This window comes from Oryctolagus cuniculus, chromosome 12 (genome assembly GCF_964237555.1).
Source record: "Oryctolagus cuniculus chromosome 12, mOryCun1.1, whole genome shotgun sequence".
Lineage (NCBI taxonomy): Eukaryota > Metazoa > Chordata > Mammalia > Lagomorpha > Leporidae > Oryctolagus > Oryctolagus cuniculus.
Genome location: NC_091443.1, coordinates 5,878,051 through 5,900,358, shown reverse-complemented (window position 1 = coordinate 5,900,358; position 22,308 = coordinate 5,878,051). Strand labels below are relative to the sequence as shown.

At 41.9% G+C, this 22,308-nt stretch overlaps 1 long non-coding RNA gene across 1 annotated transcript in view; it reads left to right on the top strand.

The window, feature by feature from the left end:
* Positions 1 to 1,502: 1,502 nt before the first annotated feature.
* LOC127483841 (uncharacterized) overlaps positions 1,503 to 22,308 on the top strand; it is a 33,894-nt gene continuing 13,088 nt past the window's right edge. The window contains exons 1-4 of the long non-coding RNA XR_007910630.2: positions 1,503 to 1,854; positions 4,160 to 4,294; positions 5,887 to 5,994; positions 19,473 to 19,561. This is a non-coding gene — a long non-coding RNA (uncharacterized lncRNA). The remainder of the gene's footprint in view (positions 1,855 to 4,159; positions 4,295 to 5,886; positions 5,995 to 19,472; positions 19,562 to 22,308) is intronic.

The following is a 22,308-nucleotide window of genomic DNA, read 5'->3' as shown; positions in this document are numbered from 1 at the left end:
ATGAGGAGGTGAACACATCCTTATTTCTGGGAAGCATTTGCCTGACTTTTCTCAGTTGTCCTGGATCTCACTGGGAATATGGATGTGTTTGTGGTACTTAGGGGCAGTAAGCAGATGACGGAAAGACGACTTAAGCCTCCCTGAAAGGAGTTTGGTGATGCCGCCTGCACAGTCAGCCAATGAGATTTTAGGCAACCACTGGTACACAGGACTCAAACCCATGCACGTAGGTAGAGACCAGGAAGAGCTGTGAACCAAGGCCCCCCGGGGAAGCAGGAAAAAGGAATGAGCAATGCACACTCCCTACCGTTTGCAATGCGACAGCTGATTTAGTGAGGAGCCGAGTTAGGGCTCACTATAGGGATCATCTACCACCTGAGTGAAGACAGAGCTCCAGCTTTTAGACCGACACAGCCACAGGAGTCTCTGGCCTTTTCTGATGCTTTTTGCCCCATCATATAACTCACTGGTTGATAGGATGTGGGGAATTTTAGAACAAGAAACAGAGCCACGTGTGAAAAGGGTTCATAACCTCCTGGGATTCCGATTCCCTATTTCTGTTTTTTTAGCATTCCATAGCATTGTCACCCAACTAAATATTCAGGTCCCTACAGGGCACATACTAATTCTAAAACCCAAGTGATGTACTTAAGAGGAATTTTTTCTTGAGAATTTTCCCACATCTCTGGAGACCATTTGAGACACCCTAGGGTGTCATACAATCTCGCCTGGGTAAAGCTGCCCCAGGAAAAAAAAAACTATTTTTAATAACTAGAGCCAATTCCTCCTAGGAAGAATTCCCTTTGGGTTCCATGGCTTAGCTTTAAATCCAAATTCCTCATCTGTGAACAATTAGAAAATATGATGTAGCCCAGGAGAGTCAGAACTTGAATTCAATTCAGAGAAAAGAAACAGCACTGTGCTCGGACGGGAAATCTTCAAGGCATAAAACAACAGTCACTTGTTCAATGCCACCTACGCCTTCTAGTCTTCACAACGCTGCAAGGTGGGGGATTAATGTCCCCCTTTTGCAGATGGCAAAACTGAGATGTAGAAAGCCAGGTAACCAGCTCAAACTCCAGCAGCTAGAAAGAGAACTGAGATCCAAACCTAGATTCTTGTGGATCCAGCAAAAGCTTTGACCAGTATTTCCTCTTCTCTCTGGCGAAGGGGCACCTACAAAGCCAGTGTTGGAACTGCTTGAAAGTCTTCGTGACCTCTGTCTCCGGAAGGCACTTATTCTTTGGGGGTACATAAGATGTCAAGAAACTAGTGTGAATAATTTTTAAAAGCACGACCTGCTGTGACGTGCTTGGCAGTGCTTCTGGCTAGGGCTTCCCACAGTACACGTGAATGTTCTCACAAGTTCGCAGCAAGCCTCCTTCCCTTGAATTTAATGACTTTGTAAAATAAATACCCAAGGTTGTTACAAAAAAATAAAGTGTTTCGGTGGGAGAACACACTGGTTGGAAATTTAGCTTCACAGAATTCCCTGCCTCCTTGTTAAGGTTGAGCATGTGACGGGAAATTGTGAGAGGGGCTTGGATGAGCTGATGGTAATGAGTAGCCTTTCTGGCCTAGATTTGTATCTTCCTTGAGAATAGTAGCAATTTTCAAGTTTCATGCCAGAGTTTTTTTCTTACTTGAATATCCACTGTGCAACTGGGAGCTAGTCTCAAGGTGCAAAGCTCCTGCAAGCTGATAAAATCGTGTCCTCTTGTCTTGTGTTCTTGGGAAGAACCCGGCACGAATGAGATGGAATCTGCAGGCAGCTTTGAAGATCCCAAGTGCCTCTCGCCTCCAGGTTGTGTGAGTGGGACCATGGCTTGAAATGTGTAGAGGCCAGCAACTCTTGTGAGTCTCGTAGGCTGTGGAGGGAGGTTGGGCCCTAGAATCTGCTCACCATTGTCATCTGGGCATGGAAACATTAGACCCTGGCTGACATCTGTTCTCCAGGGCCAGCTGACTGGGCGGGAGGGTGGGGTGACAGTCCAACTTTAAGGGAGTGGGTCAGCATGAGACTCCCTTGTCTTAGAAGAGGGCAGATTCAGGCCGGCGGCACTGCAGCTCACTAGGTTAATCCTCCGCCTGCAGCGCCGGCACACTGGGTTCTAGTCTTGGTCGGGGCGCCGGATTCTGTCCCTGTTGCCCCTCTTCCTGTCCAGCTCTGCTGTGGCCCGGGAAGGCAGTGGAGGATGGCCCAGGTCCTTGGGCCCTGCACCTGCATGGGAGACTGGGAGAAGCACCTGGCTCCTGTCTTCGGATCCGCAGCAGCCACTGGGGGGTGAACCAATGGAAAAAGGAAGACCTTTCTCTCTGTCTCTCTCTCTCACTGTCCACTCTGCCTGTCAAAAAACAAAAACAAACAAACAAACAAACAAAACACAGGGCAGATTCAAAGAGGTGACTTCCAGAGGCCTCTGTGAGACAAGTTTCTTGTGAACCCGTGCTGCTCAGCCTGGTGGTCCTAGTCCTGGTGCCCCAGCTGCACATCCCCAAGCTGAGCAAGGGCCCATGGGATGTGTAAGGAAAAGGATGCTTTCTACAAATCCATTAGCATCTTACACTGGGCACCATGGGACAGGGATGACATGATTTTTGGCTATCAGTCAGCCTTTTGAAAGGAAAAATCTAAGTTCATATTTAGTTGAGTGAATGGTGAAAGTCATTGAACACATGACCGAGTCATTTATTTATGCCCAGTGTTCATAGGTTGCTTAGCAGTGTTGGTCTGCTTGTTCCATGGCAAAAGCTGTAGGAGACTGTTAAGTTGGGAGTGAGGCTGCTTCTTGCTCATCTTCATTGTGCCTCTGCTTTCTCATTTAAAGAGTGGGGATGAGCAATGTCTTCAAGGCTGGTGAGAGGCCCTGAGAAGCCTCTGTACCAATCCTGGCACATCAGGAATTAGGTCTTCCTCCTTAAGATCTTCCCCTCAGCAGGCCCTGTATCCATGGATTCGACCAACTGTAAATCAAAAAAATTTTTTTTAAAAAATTATCCCTGTACCTGAATAGATACAGCTTTTTTCTTGTTATTAAGCAATGAAGCAAAAACACTGAAATATCACTTAGATCCTATTAGGTATTCAAAGCAATCTAGAGATGTTTTAGTGTATATGGATGGATGTGTGTAGGTTCTATGCAAACACTACTCCATTTTATTTAAGAGAGTTCCACATCTGTGGATTTTGAAATTGGTGTTGGGTGGGTCCTTATCCCAATCCTCTGTGGATCCCAAAGGGCAGTTATCCTCTTGCAGCAGATTTGAATTCTCAGGATGCACCTGCCAGAACTCTTGAGTGGAGTAAATGTAACAACAGACACAACATCCTTGTAGATCTGTTTGGAGAAGAGAATGAGGTTCCCTTAATCTTGTGCAGAGCACAAATTCCAGGACTGAAGTCCTTTATGGCTTCACTAAAGGAGGTGATTTTTGTCTTCTTCCTGCTGGAGAGTGAGGCACAGAAATCTCTCAAGATGTAGTTGTTTCTTTTCCAACACCTCCATGAGCAACTGAAAAAAGATTTAGTACCCCCAAACTCCACTTGGGTCAATATGTTGCCTGAAGCCATCCCTTCTTTCCTGTTTTTACTCAGGGTGGTGCTAGGCAGTGGAAATCCAAGGGTTAGCAAGACAGACAAGAGCCCTGCACTCAGTGTGGGAGAGGGAAGACGTAAGATGTTGAAATGTTGATAGAAGGAATGCACTTTGGATTATGATGAACGCTGTAAATGAAGCCTAATGAGGTGATTGTGCTGAAGCTGGGAGAGAGAGGAACTGATGACTTTGGACAGGGGGCCTGAGAAGGATTTTCTGAAGGCACATGACATTGAGACCTGAAGGAAGCAGAGGCAGCCTCAGAGCCACATCGGATGGGGAAAAGCATTCCAGGTCCAGCGAACAGGGAGGGCAAGGTCCCTAGAGAGGAGAGAAAGTTTGACATTTAGGAACAATAGAAGGCTGGTGGTGCATGAAGCTGGAGTGTAGAAGGGGTTTTAAGGGTTTCTGGCCCCAGCTGAGCAAATAACTGCCCAGGGAGCAGTGGGAAGAAATTTCCCCTTTCTTATTTTGAGTGGTGAGTTGTACTTAAAGAATGAACGGGGAGTTTCTGGCTCATTCTGGCTTATGATTCATCTCTATACAAACTTGTTTTTTTGAAGGTTGCTTTTTGTAAAACATCTTAAGGATAGACACCACAGATGTTGCAAATTATGAAAGGAGCTCCACAGGGTGGACATGGGTTAGTCTGAAGACTAATTTACCCAGATCCTAATTCCTACCCAGCTACCTACAAGGTGAGTGCTCTTGGCTAAGACACTTAATCCACCTAAACCTCTACTTTCTCATCTTTAAAGTGGATTCAAGGCTTAAGTAACACGGCGAGGATTCCAGGGCCTCCAATCAGCTATCTGTTGGGAAGAATTAAATAGTGCATAGCTGAAGTTGCCCTGTCTACCATCTGAGTGACGATTGCTCACACTGAAGACCCTCGTGGCAAGTCCCTGAGGAGCAGGCGTGAGAAGAATGTCAGATGGGATTGGATGGGAAGTGCTTATTAAAAGAAAGGGAAAGTAATAGAAATCAGAGTAAATGATGGAACAGAAGTTTCTTTGGCTCAGGGTTGAGGTCAGGAGCTCCAGGGATATGACCTCTGAGGATCAGTTTCCAAGGTGGCCCTGGTGAAATGGTGCTGGTTCTCCACTAGAATTTACTTCTGCAATGGGTCACCTCTTCTTTGAAATATGTCATACATTGGATGCCCCCCAAACACAGATGATGGCTGGGCACCTGGCCTAGACGTTAAAATGTCCACATCCCACATCAGAGGACCTGGGTTCAATTCTCAGTCCAGGCTCCCACATCTGGTTTGTGCTAATGTACATCCCGGGAGGCAGCAGGTGATGGGGTCGTGGTTAGGCCCTTGCCACCCATGGGAGTCTGGATTGAGTTGCTAGGTGGTGGTGGTGTCAAACCCAGCCCCAGTGAGAACTCAATTTATTCCTTTTTATTTTTAAGGGCTTATTTATGTATTTGAAAGTCAGAGTTGTACAGAGAGAAGGCGAGACAAAGAAAGAAAGATTTTCTATCTGATAGTTGGCTCCTCAGATAGCCACAATGGCCAGGGGGTGCACCAGCCTGAAGTCAGGAGCCAGGAACTTCATCTAGGCCTCTCATGCAGGTTGGCAGGGGCCCAAACACTTGGGTCATTTTGGGCTGCCTTTCCCAGGCCATTAGCAGGGAGCTGGATTGGAAGCGGAGCAGCAGGGACTTGAACTGTTGCCCATATGAGATGCTGGTGTCAGAGGTAGTATATTAACCCACTGTGCCGCAACAATGACCCGGGGGAGTTCACTTTCTGTCTGCCAATTTGTCATTCTCTATTTGCAAATAAACAAAACCCAGGTGATGATTTACTGTATCCTTCTTTGGTTTTTAATATCCTCAAACTCTGAAATAATAATATGAAAGATGAACCCCTAAGCACATTAATGTAGTCACAGTCTCAGCCAAAGGTAATATTTTGGGGCCTTGGAAACACCTTCAGGCGCTGGACAAGTAAGAAGTCACTGGCTTGAGACGTGCAGTTAAAGCTGTGTTTCTGCACGTGGATATCCAGGCATATCCCTCAGAGGGGCTTGAAGTGTCCAAGGACAGCTGCCTCCTGTGTGCATGTGCAAAACTACACTGTGGCTGCAGATTCAGTTCTTCAAGTCTTTCCTACCCTCTGCCTGTACCCTATAGACTCCTGGTGAAGCTGGAAAGACACCCCAGTTCATGTGCCTAAAAAACATCCACTTTGCTTCTCTTCTCGCAAGAAGGAAATGAGTGCCTACACAAATCTTTTTTCTTCCTCTTCAGTTTGATAAACTCTTGGCTCTTTTGGCAGATCTGACCCACTCGATTCGACGTGTGACTAAAAAAACCCTTACAAATGGATTTTCAGCCACTGCTCGACAGAGCTGGTTGACAGAATTCCACTGAATCCTGGAGGGAGGTAAGCTTTTAACTTGATGGATGAAATTATATCTAAATCCAGGAGATTTGGGACTTCAAAGGCATTTTTCCCTACTTAGGGCATCCCGGATGAAGGGCGTATGCTATTTGTACCAAACTCCCAGGCTCAAGTGGTTCGCAAATTGACCCCTTTGTAATAGGTTAAAGGTTTCTTGCTAGATAACGGTGGTTCATTTTGATTAATTATGTCAGGGAATTAATGTATGATTACTAACTTTTAGCAGACCCTGCTCCTTCTGACCCCAAGCTGCTTGTTTGCGTGGCTGGTTGTAATTTTCGACCGATGGGTTAGGGGAGGTCACTGTGTGGTCAGCATATTTTAAACAAAGGAGGGAAAAAGAGAAGCTGAGACCTCCAAATGGAGTGGACATCGCATGCAGTGCACAGCCTTGACAGAGAAGATCTGTTAAGCATTTAACAGTGGGCTTTTATATATTTACTCTTGCTAATAAAAGATGGCTCGCCGGCACTAAGAGTAACCTGGGAAGATGGGGAGAATAATTTAACAGTTAAACGTTAGCCCATAAATTTCACTTCATACTGGTTTCAATGGCCTAGGACCTTGTTAAAAATTAAATGGCAAAGTGTTGAGTTTTGGATTTTGAGAGGTCAAGAGAATTAAGACAGAAGAATCTTGTTCACAATGAAGCTTCCCAGTGCATGGTGTGTGGGTCAGAAAGCTGTTCTTAAATTAAATACTAGATGCTCAGAAGAGACGTCACAGAAGCTAGTGACACTCGCTCCAAATTGTTTTTATTCCTTTTGTTTATGTCACTTACGTAACAAAACTGCTCGGGCTGGAGCGAGACCTTTCTTCAGCTTGAATTCAGTCTCTCTGGCTCCCAGTCCACTGAAGGACCCCTTGCGAGCGCCCAAGTACCTCTGAAATCAGGCCAGTTCTCCTGGTACCAACAGAGTTAGGGTCTTCAGGCTTAGACAAAACTTGAAGAGTTTGCTCCCAAAAGGAAGTTTCCTTTCCTTTTGAATTCAACTTTGAAGGTTTCTGTATACAAAATTTGGATGTTACATTGCAGTTGTTTTATGGCTGTGACCACTTGAGACACAATTATGGGGCTCAAAGGGAGAAAGGCAGGTCACAGAGGAGGAGGAAACATTTGTAGGAAGAAGAGAAGTGTCTGGGGGACCATATCAGGGAAGCCCGGGAGGCATAGTTATGAGGAGAAGTTGGGCACGGCATTGGGTTAAGGAAGGAGGACCAGGCTGCTTGGTTGTGGAATAAATGCTGGATATTAAAGGATGTGAAAGCAGAGAATTTTAGAAATCAGAGAGACAAAGTATTGCAAAGGGAAGGAGTTACTTAGGTGCTGTATTAATCTTCCAAACATTATAAAGCATCTTTTTTAGGAGGTTATTCAGAATCAAATTGCGCTAAGGGAATATCATTATGTTCTTAGAACTGTATCTACAAATCACACTGAATCTGTTAAAAACTAATTGAAACTTAAAAAAATGAAAAAAAAAGAAATAAATTGTGCTTTAGCATTCAGATTTGGTTAGTTCTGTCCAGAAGATATTGGACAGGCAATGGGCACGCTGACAACTGCTCATCGCCCATGGCCTTTTATGGACAACATAATCACAATTACTGTATTTCAAACAAGCCCCTTTCAAAAATTAGAGGTGTTGATGACTTTAATGGGGACATAGACCATTTGTCTGTTCCATTATTGCAATTACTGTCTGGCTTGGTATCTTCTCCCTGACAGTGGCTAATGCTGTACACTTCAAAGGAAGATGTAAACCCTCAATAATGCACTTATGGTCCAATTCACATCTAGCTTTTCATCTACCCACTGTGTCCGCCCTGCCTCCTCCATGCCAGTGCACACATACGCACACACACACACCCAGTTGTGACTCTAGGGGTCTGCTGAGGGAATACATGCACGCTGCACTTGCACTGCATCTGCAGAGATAGAAAGCAGCAGAGGGGAAGAGAGACCAGGACACAGGGCTATAAGTTGTTGGGCTGATGAGGCATAGACTGGTTTCCTCACCCACTCCTCTGTTACAGCAAGGCTGCTCCAGTGTAATGGGCTTTTGTTTTTAAATTGTTATGGTACACCTGTGGCACTTTATAGGAGTTTGAAACACAAATCCACTTAAATATTATCTCCTGACTTGAAAAAAAAAAGGAGATTTACATGATATATACCTACAAACACACTTCAAAAAGTTTGTGGGAAAATGGAAATAAAAGATAAGTTTGTTTTGGTTTTAAAACTTTGATATCCATGTATAATTTTATCATAATATGCATTTTATGAACTTTATGAAAGTCTGAATATCTCTTGATGGTGCTCTAATATTTCTAAAACACACACACACACACACACACACACACATATATATATATATATATATATAAAACTCTTAAACGTTTCCAAGTGATATATTTTTCTTGGCTTCAGGATAACATGATTTGACCTAAATTAACTGCTTCCCTTTGCGTGTATGCTGGAGAAATGATAACATTTTCACCATACCACTATTTTGTAAAATAGACACATACAAGCAAGCCAGAGGAAAGAGTTGTGAGAGGCGAGGACTGCAGTGTGCTGTGGCCTGTCTGCTCTCCAGGTTTCTGGAGAATAACGGATGCTTCACTGGCTGGTCAGACGTCGAGCAGCTTTTTCTACTCAGGGCCCTCACTCTTCAGACACACATAGCAAGGCTCTCTGCTGCCTAGATTTCCATGGGAACTTAGTGATGTGTCTTCCCTTGCTCCAGGAACATGTGAAGGATCAAGAGCTGTAAAATCAAAAACACACTGACCAGCCTCAAGCATTTAAATTGCTTTTACGCAGGCTCACCAATGTCATGACGCATTTAAAGGAACTTCACGTTGATGTCTGCCTCAACAGGTGAACTCGCAGCTCCATTCATTTTCCTCCTGGTGAAAAGGCTGATGAATTTATTTGGATTTTGATTGTCTGTGTCCATTAGCTCTCCAAGGCAATGTATATGCTTAATTCGTACCTCAGATCAATCTGAAGAAAAGGGGCCAAAAACTCTCTGAAAATAAGGGAGCTGCAAGGTAACACATGTTCTGTTTGCCTGGGCTGAGGTTTCAGGACATGGGTTTTTCAATTTTAAAACCAAAAGTCTCTCAGGCATCCAGGATGAAAGAGGTTCACCTTAGATATGGGAGCTCCTGTCAAGCGCCAAACTGTTAATGCTATGGAAGTTGGGTTTTTACCCTAAAAGTATGTGGAATAATTGCCACGGATTAGATGAAGTCTATGTTCAAAGTGGCTCCCCCAGATATTAATGTTGATAGAGTGCTGAGCACATGAAGGGTGATTTTCACTTCACCTGCTCAGTTACATCCTATTTAGTGTGTGTGTTTGTGTGTGTGTGCTTTAAATGAGATTGCTACACAAGCTTCAAAATTCTCAATCAAAATTAAACTACCAAAAAGTTATTGGCTATTTGGAAACATATTTATCTTGGCTTTACGGGCTCACATGAATCTTTTAGAGCTTCCACAATAGAGCAGCATTCTAAAACGCCAAGCAGAGTAATGGTCATCAATGAAATTTAATGCAGAACAATATTTAGGGGGTTTTATTTTTTAAGTTCAGAGGTGACTTTCAACAGAACTTCAAAACCAAATTGGGGAACAATGAACATAGAACTGTTCTTTTTAATCACGAGCAAAATCTATCACATATGTTCTTTTAAGTAAAGTTTATTAGAAAGAAACTGCTACTAGGGAGCCACATGTTAACTCTGACTTGGCAAGGTCAGGCTAGGGCAATAAACCCTTGAACTTTACAAATATGCAAAGCTGACATAAATAACAAATTAAACCCAGCCAGGTATAACACTTTGGCCAGTTGGATGTGAGGCAGATAACAATTCCAAGGAACAAGAGCCTGTTGATTTGTAAGGAAAACCCGGTCTTACCCTCTTTGTTCGCTGCCCATTAGTTTTGCATCTGGGGGTCACTGTGTTTCTTCCTGCTGAGGTAAAACCTAATAAAATCAATTCTGCTGTGTTCTCTACCAGTGACTCCATGTTATGGCTCATGGGTTGTTGGTGTGGAACATTGGGCTAATAATGTAGCATGTTTTTATGAAGGAACATAAGGCCTTGGGTGGAATTGACATCAGGTGTCTGGGGATTTTCAAGCCGTTGCCGAGTGAGGGAGCCAAGGACATGGGAGCTGCAGGACCATCCTGTGGAGAGATACCTGACTCCATCCCACATAGGAGAAGATTAAGCAATTGTGAGAGAGAAAACAAAGGGAGAACACACACTCTGCATTTCATGTACAATATTTAACCTATTTTTTAATATTTAGGTTATTTAATTACAAGGAAAAAAGAAGATAGGGACCTGGAAGAAGTGAAGAGGAAAAAAAAATCTCAAGGACTGTCCAATATTCCTGGTGTGTGACATACAAGTGAAGAGTGAGATTTGCATCTTTCTTTGATGAATTTTTAGTTTTCCTTAGTGTGTAACATAAAAGTTTTCAGGCTCGTTATTGAGCTTTAATGTGAAACACTTGAGCTATTTCAAAAGTTTCGACAGATGGAATCTAGAATGTATTTTATCTAAGAACAGAGTCTATGAAGCTGAACAATTGGAGGCTGGATTCAGGGCTTGCAGATTATCTGGGAGAATTTTGTTGTGGAGTGTGACCCGATGTTTCTCTCTTCATGGTTGAAGAGACAGTGGGGCATCTGGAAGGAAGGTCCTTGTGAATATTATTGATGAAAGGGAAATGCTCTTTAATGGCCACTCTACAAGAGGCCAGTCGAGGAAAGGATTCTCTTTTTATTGATTTATTTTTAAAGATTTATTTATTTATTTGAAAGGCAGAGCTACAGAGAAGCAGAGGCAGAGAGAGAAAGGGGAGGAGGGAGTGAGAGAGAGAGAGAGAGAGATCTTCCATCTGCTGGTTCACTTCCCAAATGGCCGCAACGGCTAGAGCTGAGCTTATCCCAAGCCAGGAGCCAGGAACTTCTTTCAGGTCTCAAATGTGGATGCAGCGGCCCAAGGACTAGGGCCATCTTCTACTGCTTTCCCAGGCCATAGCAGAGATCTACATTGGAAGTGGAGCAGCCTGGACCCAAACTAGCTCCCATATTTACTCTCTACGCCACAGCTCCAGCCCCAAGATTCTCTTTTTAAATCAAGTTTGTCTGTGTTGGCAGGGAATAGTAAAGACTTCTGTCCAGGTCTTTCTTTGGGGGAAAAAAAACATGTGGTGACTTGACAGAGGGAGAAGAGATGATTCCCTTGAATGTGTCAATGTAATTTCAATATGTTGGATTTCGAATTGTGAAAATTACCTACAAAGCAGCTTATGAGCCTCTAAGCCAACCATGAAATTGAAAATATTTGTTTAAATATTTTTACAATTAACATTTGCTAGATTTTATATAACTTATAATCTCTTGAATTAGGAAAATAACACCTTCCTTTTTTGAATGCAAATTTTAAATGATATTTAACAGGTCCACCAAAGTGAAATCTGATCCAATGTTTCAGACAAATTTTGAAAACTATTACTGCCAAACACAGAGGACTGCAGAGATCCTTGTGGAAACACAGGTGATCGATGGATTGAGTACTTTCTCTGCTGTGCCAACTCAGGTCTAATGAGGTGGAACAGTCACTCTTTTAACTTCAAGAGAGAGAAGAAAGATGTGTTTTTTTGCAATTGGCCCAATTTAAGGGCAAGACGTTTGGCAAAGGCCTGTGGAGGAATAAAAACAGATTGTAACATTATAAAATTGAAACACCCAATAATGAGCAAACGGGATGGGATAAAACCTATGGAGATTTTCAGAAAACTGGATGTTGAAAAATGATATTTCACTGCCATTTTTTTCTGATTTGTACTTTTCCTTTTATGTTTAAAAGTGTGTGATGTGTCCTCTGGTGGTATCAGAAGTATGTTTTTTCAGTGGAAAAGCTGCCGTTAGAGGCAGCTCAACTTTTGAACCAGACAAAAACTATTTCTGGTCTTGGTTTATTCTACTTCTGTATGCATGGACTTCAATGTTTTCTGCACCAAAATAAACATTTTTAATTCCATTTTCCACAAATTTGTTGAAACATGCTCATATGAAGTAGTCTCTTCAAACTGCAGAAAAAACAGTGAATCCACTGTGTAGAATTAAAGTTCATGGTAACCTCTGAATAACTGAGTTTTACTGTCTATTGTGTTTCTTAATTAGGCTGGGTGGGTTGCATTTTATAATCTCTGACCTCTCTAATTCACATTTTTCTTGAAGATCAGGGTATCAGACTGGTAGACTCGATTCCATCTTCTATTTTTAAATTGGGTAGCAGTTATTTATTTTAAAGTTTGAAATCCAATTTGTCATTAACCCGTCCCTTCTCTATTATCTTACACCAGTGCAAATTTACAAGTAAATAATTCTACCCTAGCCTCAGTCACTTGAGGTCCTGAGGACTTGATGCAGGCTGCAGAGCCGCCCTCCTGTCCTCAGTCTGAAGTGGACTAATTAGCTAAGCCCTCCCTCCAACCTTGACCTAGGTAGGATTCTTGCTTTGGGGATACAGGATACCTGGCAAGTGTTCACGTTTAGTGTCAAGTTAACCTCAAGCTAGTTTGGCAAAAATAGATTAGCCTTGCTCCTTGCTTCTCTGTTGATAGTTGGTGAGAGACAACTAAAGAAAGAACAGCAATTCAGACACTCTTGTACAGGAAGTTGAATCATAAAATGTATCATACCTTATTTATTTTTGGATTCCTGTGGATCCAAGGCTGTTGCCTGTACGTCTCAAGGACTAAAAGATTAGGACGTGTGGAAATACGTCTACATTACTAAGAGGAAAGCTTGTTACTCTTGTCTGTTCATCTTGGCCTCAGGGCACGTACTCTTGAATTGTATTAAATACTATATGAAAATGTTTGTTTAAAGTCCTTTCAACTGACAGGTTATTAAATGCTAGATCAAATGACAAGAAAATTCAACATCAGACTTGTTAGTGGATGAGTTAAGGGTGGAATATGTTGATTCCCATGTAAACAAACAGACAGGGAAATAATTCTCAATTCCATTTAGCTGAACAGTGGTTCTAAAGAAGAATTGAGTGAAACAACTTTTTAAGCCATTCAAGGACAATCAAAACTGGCAGAAGTTCATGTATTTGAGTTTATTGAGAAGGTATAAACTTTTTTTTTTTTTTTTACGCCACATGCTTGGTAACTAATTAGGAATACCTACAATCACCGCAGACCTCGGCAACTTCTGACTCTTTTCCTGGACATATAAAACAAAAACGTAACAACACAAATAGGTAACAGTAAGTAGAAAGCGACCTTCTTGCTTCCTTCTTTCTGCAGTGTTGGTGGTCAAATTATTTGGCTTTTTGGAAAATGTCTTTCTTTAGCCCCATGGTAGGTCACTAGAAATATATTTATTCCCACAAAGCCGTCTCCTAGCAGAAGGTCAGTGGAGAAATGGAATCAGTTTAGGACTCGATGGTGTAACTTACTTGAATGAAAGACTTTTCTTAAGGTGACATTAAGATGAAATATTTAAGATAAACTGGAAGATTTGACTGGAAATTCACAATGGCTCTCTGAAATAGTCTTCCCTGATTTACAGATCCTCAATTTTCAATTTATGAGCTGAGACCAGAGTATACCACTAGAGGATGAGAATAGAGTAGTCATATTAGAGGCAGCTCATATATCCTAAAGACAGACTTTGGAAGAATTAGAAAGTATAATAAAGTGCCTGTCCCTTTAAGACAGGGCTTGGCTCGCTGCCAATTTCCAACCTAAAGCATTAGATATTTTTAAAGCCCTTAAAACTGTCACTTTTTCCCTAGACTTTTTGTCATCTCTAAATGAAAAAACAGTACCAGCGAGATTTGCCCGTATTGTTTCCAGTCTCCTCAGGATATTTCTGAAAAGTAAATATTTATGGCCCACAATAATTTTCGGCGAAGGTTAACGAGCGCTCCAAGAACAAACGCAGCCTCCGAGAGGCAGCCGGCTGCTGGGCCAGGTGGCCGCAGGTGCAGCTCGGCGCGGCGCCCTCGCCCTTGCGCGAGGCTGACCTGCGCTGGCTGCGGCCTGTGCAGCGCCGGGTGGGGCTCAGATCGCTTCCCTCTGGGCGAGCCCGTGCGCCTGCAGCACGGGACCCGCCACGCCGCCCTCGGCCCGCGCGGGCCCGTGCTCCACGTGGACCTGAGGACTGGTCACCTCCCCAGCGCGCTCCCGGCCGCCTCCGTGGAGAAGCTTCCAGAACACGCTGGCGCGGTGACCGCTCGCCGCGTGCTTTGCTACCAGACATGCAAAATCGGCTGAGCTTCCGCCCCAAACGATTTTGCTGCTGACTTGCTCCGAGGAATGTCTTTTTTTTTTTTTTTTTTAAGGATTTTGTAATCAAATCAGAACCAGGCACAGCTGAGCTAGTTTCTGTAGCGCAGTTTTCCTCACCTTCTGTGGACCTCTCAGGTCCTCGGGGACCCCTCTGGGTTCTGAGGGCTGGTAATCAGCAGATCATACATTGTTAAATGCTGCCTTAAAGGTATCCGCAGACTACAGCTCCGGTGATCCTTGCTGTTTTTGTTATTGAGTAATTAATTAGACACCGAGACACTGAGTGGCATTACCCGTGTGCCTGGAGAAGACCGCACAATGGTGACTTTACTAGAGATATGAAAGGTGTGAGGGAGAAAGACTTCATCTTACAGATTGTCCTTCTCTCTGTCTAAATACTTATGTGCACACAGATATACTTGCACATATGTTGGCGTTAGTACCATTAGAATTTATATTTGGCTCCAAGTAACAGTGCACTTAAATGACTTGATATTTTTTCCCTAATGAAGTGGTGATTTCATAAAATCAGAAAGGACTGGACTTTGCCTTTCTGCTCCAAATCTTTGGCTCAGATCACCTCTTGATTGCAAAATGACTGCAGCAGCAGCAGTCGTCACGTGTGTATTACAAAGCATGGAAAAGGAGCAATGGAAAAAGGCACATGCCCATTGAGTCCCACTTCACCAGGAAGCCCCATGGCTTATGTTAACATTTCCTTGGCCCCATGGCTACTTCTACTTGGAAGAAGGCCTGCGAAGTATGATTTCATTACCAGGAACACATTCAGAATTCTGTTAGGAGGAAAGACGAGGAGAATGAATATTGGGTGGACAGTTAGAAGTTGGTGATATGGTATGTCTTTAATTTGCCAGTGGTGGTACAGAAGGTAGTCTCAGATATAGGTTTGGATAAGCTTATTTATTTATTTTATATGTATTTATTTATATTTGTTTGAAAGCCAAAGCGACAGAGACAGAGTCAGACAGAGAAGTCTCCCAGTTTATGGCATAGTGTCTGTGGGAGCCAACTGGACCCAGTGCTCTTAAGTGAGAATTTTGAGGATCACAGAAGTAGTTCTACAGAGTTTTTTTTCCAGATTTCTACACATGGAGAAAGCTTTGGTGTCAACTGTTGAGAAAGCTTTCAGGGAATGGGCTGAAGAGTATATAATCTCAGCAATGCTTGATTAATGGTAAAACAAAACAAAACAATAAGGATGTCACAGAAGAAAATATTTTAAGGGGCCAGAGTTGTGGCATAGTGAGAAAAGATGCTGCCTGCAACACTGGCATCCCATATGGGTGCTGGTTCAAGTCCCAGCTGCTCCACTTCTAATCCTTCTTCCTACTAATGTGTCTGGGAATACAGGGAAAGATGGCCCAAATTCATGGGCTCTAGAACCCATGTGAGAGACCTGGAAGAAGTTCCTGACTCCTGGCTTCAGCCTGGCCCTGCACTGTCCCTTTTGGCCTTCTGGGTATTGAACCAATGGATGGAAAGCCTCTCTCTCTCTCCCCAGCACCCCCCCCCCCAATTCTGCCTTTCAAATGAATAAATGAATCTTAACAAAATGTAGGGAAAGACAGAAAAAGAGATCCCCCATCTGTTGATCCACTCTCCAAACAGCTGCAACAGCTGGAGCTGGGCCAGTTTGAAACCAAGAATCAGGAGTTTCCCCCTGGTCTGTCATGTGGATGCAGGGCCCCAAGCACATGGGCCATCCTCCACCGCCCTCCCAGGCAGACCAGAGGGAGCTGGATAGGAAGCAGGGCATCCAGGACTCACACTGGTACCCATGTGGGATGCCGGTGCTGCACACAGCTGTTCAACCTGCTTTGCCACAATGCTGACCCCTAAATAAATAAATCTTTTTTAAAAAACAAAAATACTTTGGCATCTTTCTTAAATGTCAGTAAAATATTAAAATAATATTAAAAAATCCAATTGGAATATGTTTTCATTTACTGTGTTTATTTTATAAAAACTTTAATACCCCTGGTCCTTATAGTCCATAATGTTTATCAACATTTATGCTAATGCTTCAAGAAATTAATTTTATTTACAAAAGCACTCTTGACTTACAAAAGATTTTTAAGGGAAGCATCATGATTCAGTCTATAAATATCTTTTGTGCAAGTCCGCTGATAACTATGGTGCCATCTACTGGTTAGTATCCTGATATGCAGACACAAGGTCCCTGGGGTGTGGAAACAGGGGGCAACAGGTGACAAAATCAATACTAAAATTAACCAGTATTGGGGCCATGGTTGTATTCCAGCTGATAAAGCTGCCACCTATGACACCAGCATCCTATATGGTCACTGGTTTATGTCCCAGATGCTCCGCTTCAGATCCACCTCCCTGCTAAAGGCCTGGAAAAGGCAGCAGGAAATGGCCCACATTTTTTGGCCCCTGGCCAAACACATGTGCTCCTGGCTTCAACCTGGCTTAGCCCTGGTCATTGCCATCTTTCGGGGAGTGAGCCTTTGGATGGAAGATATGTCTTTCTCTCTGCCTCTCCCTTTCTCTCTCTATAACTCTGACTTACAAATAAATGAATTAATCATTAATGAAAATTAAAAAAATTAAAAATCAGCCAATGTTGATTATCACCACCCCTAGCTCTCTTAGTTTTTCTTTCCCTCAGTTTCTTTTTTTCATTTAACTCCAAAATTATGAATTAAAAAAGATTAAGTCCTTTGCTCTTCTTTTTTTCTCAATGACTCTGTCCTCTTATATTTGACCTGTCTATAAATAAAGATGTCATCATACTATTTATGATTACATTAGAATTTAAAATCCCATGCTTTTGTTATTATTGATTCCAATTATATACATCTTGGCCTGTTATTGTTACTGAGCTCTGACTAAAAATCTCCAAATTCCTAATAAATATATCTGCTTTGGGGTTCTGCTGTCATATGTCAGTTCTGATAATGCACTCAACCCCAAGACTAATGGAAAACATCTATTTTCTATTAATGATGCTCATTTCTCTCTTTTTAATGGTTTAAAACCAATATTCTTTCAATTCTGATTCCTCTTTCATATTTTTTTCTTAATGATAAGTGGAAACAACATGGGATTTGCAACTGGCTGATAAATACTTGAAACCTGGATTTGCTAATTATGGGTGGGAAATGATGAGGGAAAGATACATTGGGAATGAAATTTTCTGAGAAGGCAAACATATGAGGAAGTACAGAATCTAGGATTCCACAAAACAAAGATGCATAGGCACACAAAGACACATATTGGTCACGCACCCACTTAGGTGGTTCCTCTTGCAACTTCAGTTTAGAAATGTAGCAAGTTTAGAAAAATGGCAGAGAAGGAAGACAGTATGTCAAATAAAGGATACTACTGTGCATGAAGTGCTGGAGGTAAGACCTTTCATAATACTTTCAAAATCAAGCGAGGAGACAGTTGTACTGGGAAAAGTACTTTTGAAATATGTTTAGAAATGTGAATTTTCTGAAGTTATAACAAGCCTTGAATCCTAGGCCTATGTATTCGCATCTTGAGATTAAGTGATTTGAGGATCGTAAGAAACAGAACAATATGATCAATGCCATGTAATAATACACAATGTTTTTGGCTTAGTAAAAAAAAAATTCTGTGTGACTTAAAAGATGAAAATTTAAAATAACAGTAAGAGAATGAGAGTGAATGCAAACGAATTTGGGAATAAGAGAATAATAGACATGAATAACCAATGAAGGTAGGAAGAATTGGTAAGAACTCTAAAAATATCACAGAAAGTTGCATTGGACCAAACTAATCTGGACTGGGAGTCGTTAACTTAACCCCTATGCACCCGTACTGTGCCTTTAGAAGGGTATTTTGACTAAGTGGCTCTCAGATGTCTGGGCTGGGGTAACAAGAGGGATGGGGAAGCTCACTAACTCTTGTTAAGCAAGTGAATGGGCACAATCCAATTCAATCAGCATGCTCCCAATAAAAAAGTAATTGAAAAGGTGAGTTATTAGCAAAATAAAATGATTATGCCTGCTGTGATAAGTGGAAAGCAGCAAAAGGACAACAAATATTTTATTGGTTTTGGAAAACCATCAAGACTGGGAAAGTTTGGAAGAATGCAACTTGACACTTCTGAGATTTAGGGGGCTTTCACTGCTCCACAAATGACCAGGGAACCATCTGTTTAAGGAATCCTTTAAAAGGTTGACATTGAATGTTTAGCACTACATGGTTCGATCTTGCTTTCCCCTGAAAATCAAGAAAGAACCGAGCAACACCCAGTGTAGCACCGTGCACAATGTGATTGCTCACTGGATACTTAAAACTGTGTTTCGTATGAAGTGGAAGAGTCTGAAGGTCAGCTAGTTGCCTCATCTTTAAAAGATGAGGAAGTGGAAGTGGACAACTTGTGAGACTCAGTGCTGATCCTTGTAAACTATATACACGGGGCTGCATCTGCTCTGAAAAGACTTGTTGGACATTCATATTATATTTGCATAACTTTGACCATTTGTTAAATCTAATTGTTTTCCGAAAATATCTTCAACAAAGTCTCAGTCCTCATGGTTGTGAAAACGTTGCATACGGGAATAATAAGAAAACTGTGCTTCCAACAAGTCACTGTTGAATGAATAGAGTCTCTACTTTCTAAACAGTCTACAAGGAAGCAATAGGGATCATCATTTATAGATTAGATCACATGATATTGGCAGTTTGACAAATATTGGCATATATGCTACAACCTCTTTCTTCTCAGTGGCAAATCGCCCTTGCAAGTGATTACTTAGTGTATTTTTGTAATGACTTGATTAAGATGATTAAATGAGTTATCTTTTATTATGGGGTGTACATTCCCCAGGAATGTCAGAAGCGATACTGGTATACTTGTGGATTTTTTGTTTTTTATATGAAAAGCATTCCTTTGCTTTGGAAGTTAAATTGATCATCTTCCTTTGGTACAATTAATTCAGTTTTTAATAACCCAAGAATGACTCATATTTAGGGTTACTATGTGCCTTGGCTTTGCAGGATTTTTAAACATTTCAGAGGAATTCCCATTCTTGCCCAAACATGGGAGGAAGGTGCACATTTTCTTCTCCAGGCAGAACCAGGATTAGACATGGCTGTTTGTGTTCTTTCAGGAAAGAGCCTTCCATTCTCCTCCCAGCCAGTCGAGCCTCTTCCTGTAGATTAGGAGACATTGCATCTGGACTAACGTGCGCTCATACAGGTTTGTGGTTTATCTGAAAATCAAACCCCAGTCATCTTGTAGTCCATCTGGTTGCTCAGACATTTGGGTAAAGTTTAAACATCAACTGCAACACAGGGCTAATGACTTCCAAAACAGGGAGGAAAGGAAAGTCCCACTTCAAGCTGGGGCTGGGGCTGCCTCTGTCTCTCAGCACCCAGAGAGGGCTGCTGGCAGAAGTCTCTTCAGTGTGCTTGTTCTTTCTGTGGCCCTAGGTGCTCATTAAGCTCTTGGAAGTGTGGACAGAATGCAGAGCTAGTCTTGCTGTGGCTGAAGCAAAAAGTTCAAAGGTGCGAAAACGTGAAGCTCAAGATGGAGATTAGTCTTCCCACATTGCTCGTGTCTGTCCTGGGTGATGAGTTGACTAGTGAACAGGTAGAAGGGTAGGACAGAGCAACATGTTTGGCTGTTTGGTATTTGATTAACAGTTGTCAGAGCAGGAGAGAAGGATGCAATTCAATACTAGCTAGAGGCTGAGATGTTGAAAAACAACTGACCATGGCTCAAAGTCAGGCTAGCGAATGACTTTGAGCAGACTGTGGGTCCTGCCACATTTAATTTTTTAAAATTTTACTTAAGGAATACAAACTTAATGAGTTTGATATATACAGATTTAGGAACACAGTGATTCTTCCCACTTTCCCATCCCTCCTACCTGCACTCCCACCCTTTGTCTTCCTCTCTTTCCTATAATTGATTGTATTTATTTTGAAAGACAGGAAGAGAAAAAGAGGGAGATCACACATTCCCACCTGCTGGTTCACTACCTAAATGTCTAGATCAGCTGAGGCTTGGTCTGGCTGAAAACAGGAGCCAGGAACTCAATCCTAGTCACCCACATGGGTGGCAGGGACACAGCTACTTTTGCTCTCATCTGCTGCCTTTCAGGATGCACATTAGTGGCGATTCTGGAATTGGGAACACAGCTGGGATTTGAACTCAGTAACTCAAATGTTGGACCCAGGCATCTTAACCACTTTGCAAACACCCACCCTCTCTCATGTTTTATAACCTGTGGTGAGGACAAAATATTCCCCTGGGATTCTTACATGAGCACTGCATCAAATCAATGGACAAAATGGAATCTCCTAATGGACTATTGACCAAATAGAATTGATAGTCCATCTTGTTGAGAACATACTTCTAAAGAGTTTGTTGTTCTCTTTCTATTTCTTTTATTTTAAAGATTTATTTATTCATTTGAAAGGCAAGGCTACAGAGAGGCAGAGAGAGAAAGAGAGAGACAGAGAGAGAGAGAGAGAATCTTCTATCCACTGGTTCATCCCCCAAATGGCTGCAATGGATGGAGCTGCTCTGATCCGAAGCCAGGAGCTAAGAGCTTCTTCTGGGTCTCCCACATGGGTGCAGGAGCCCAAGGACTTAGGCCATCTTCTGCTACTTTCCTAGGCCACTGCAGAGAGATGGATTGGAAGTAGAAAAGCCAGGACTCGAACTGGCTCCTATATGGGATGCCAGCACTGCAGGTGGCAGCTTTACCCGCTATGCCACAGCACCGGCTCTGGACTCTCTGTTTCTACTGAGACTTTCAGAAGAGTCCTGTGTGGGCCAAAATGCTCTCCTAGACATGATGAGGAGAATGAGATTTGGCGCAGTGTAATGTTTCTGAAGGGTACCTTATTGATAGGAATCAAGAGCCTTAAACAAGTGCACATACTTCACATAAAAAGCCAAATTTTGTTACTTACCATGAGGAAATAATCAAAAGTATACACAAAGGGTAAATATAAAATGTTTCCTATTTTCCCTTTGTGTGCTAAGCATTATTTATAGTGATGGAACTCAAAGTCAAAACCCAACACAGTAGGATGAGATTTGTATATCTAATAGAATCATTTTACAGATACTAGAAAATGAAGTTCAGAAAATAATTTTATGAAAAAGTGCTTTTAACAAACTATTAAAAGACTCAGTCACAAGTAATTTAAAAATGCAGAAAATAGATACCAAAGTGGAACAATTCACTTGTTGGATAGATGTTAATATAGTTATGTTAAATAACTACATATTTCCTGACAGCTTGGTTACTTAGTTCAGAAATACAGTTTTTGAAATGACAAAGAAAATGATGATAATTATTATAAGGCTCTTGGACTTTCTTTTATTTGTATTAACCATCTTGAGTTTCAATTTCTACCTAATGAAGTATAAAGAGAGGTCTGTTCAATAGGATAAAATCTTAGCAATATTTTATAAATATTTTTAGAAAAGTGAATAATTAATAGCTATTCCATAGGGTAATATGAGATTGTTTTGACTCACTGTTCCACTCTGTTAATCTCAAAAAAGTGCCCTTGTAATGATTTCCTCAAGTTCATTATACGCATCCATAGCAGGCGGGAAATATTCCACAAGTTTATTTTCCAGAGTTTCTTTCAGTAAAGTTCATGAACAATTTTTGGGCATATGTGAAAATGATAATAGCTTAGTCTTTGACTAGGAGTTAGAAGTTGGATTTAGATGAATTTATGAAACATAATGGTTCAGTTCTCTTATATGCTTAGAAAATAATTATTTGGTTTTGGTATAGAATTGGAGGAGCCAAAAATTGGAAAGTTTTCAACTTTATCTCTTACCCCAATATCAGACTTAAAATGTCACTCTCTGGACTGATGTAGCACAGTGGGTTAAGCCACTGCCTGCAAAACTGGCATCCCCTAGGAGTACTGGTTCGAGGGTTCGAGTCCCAGCTGCTCCACTTCTGATCATGC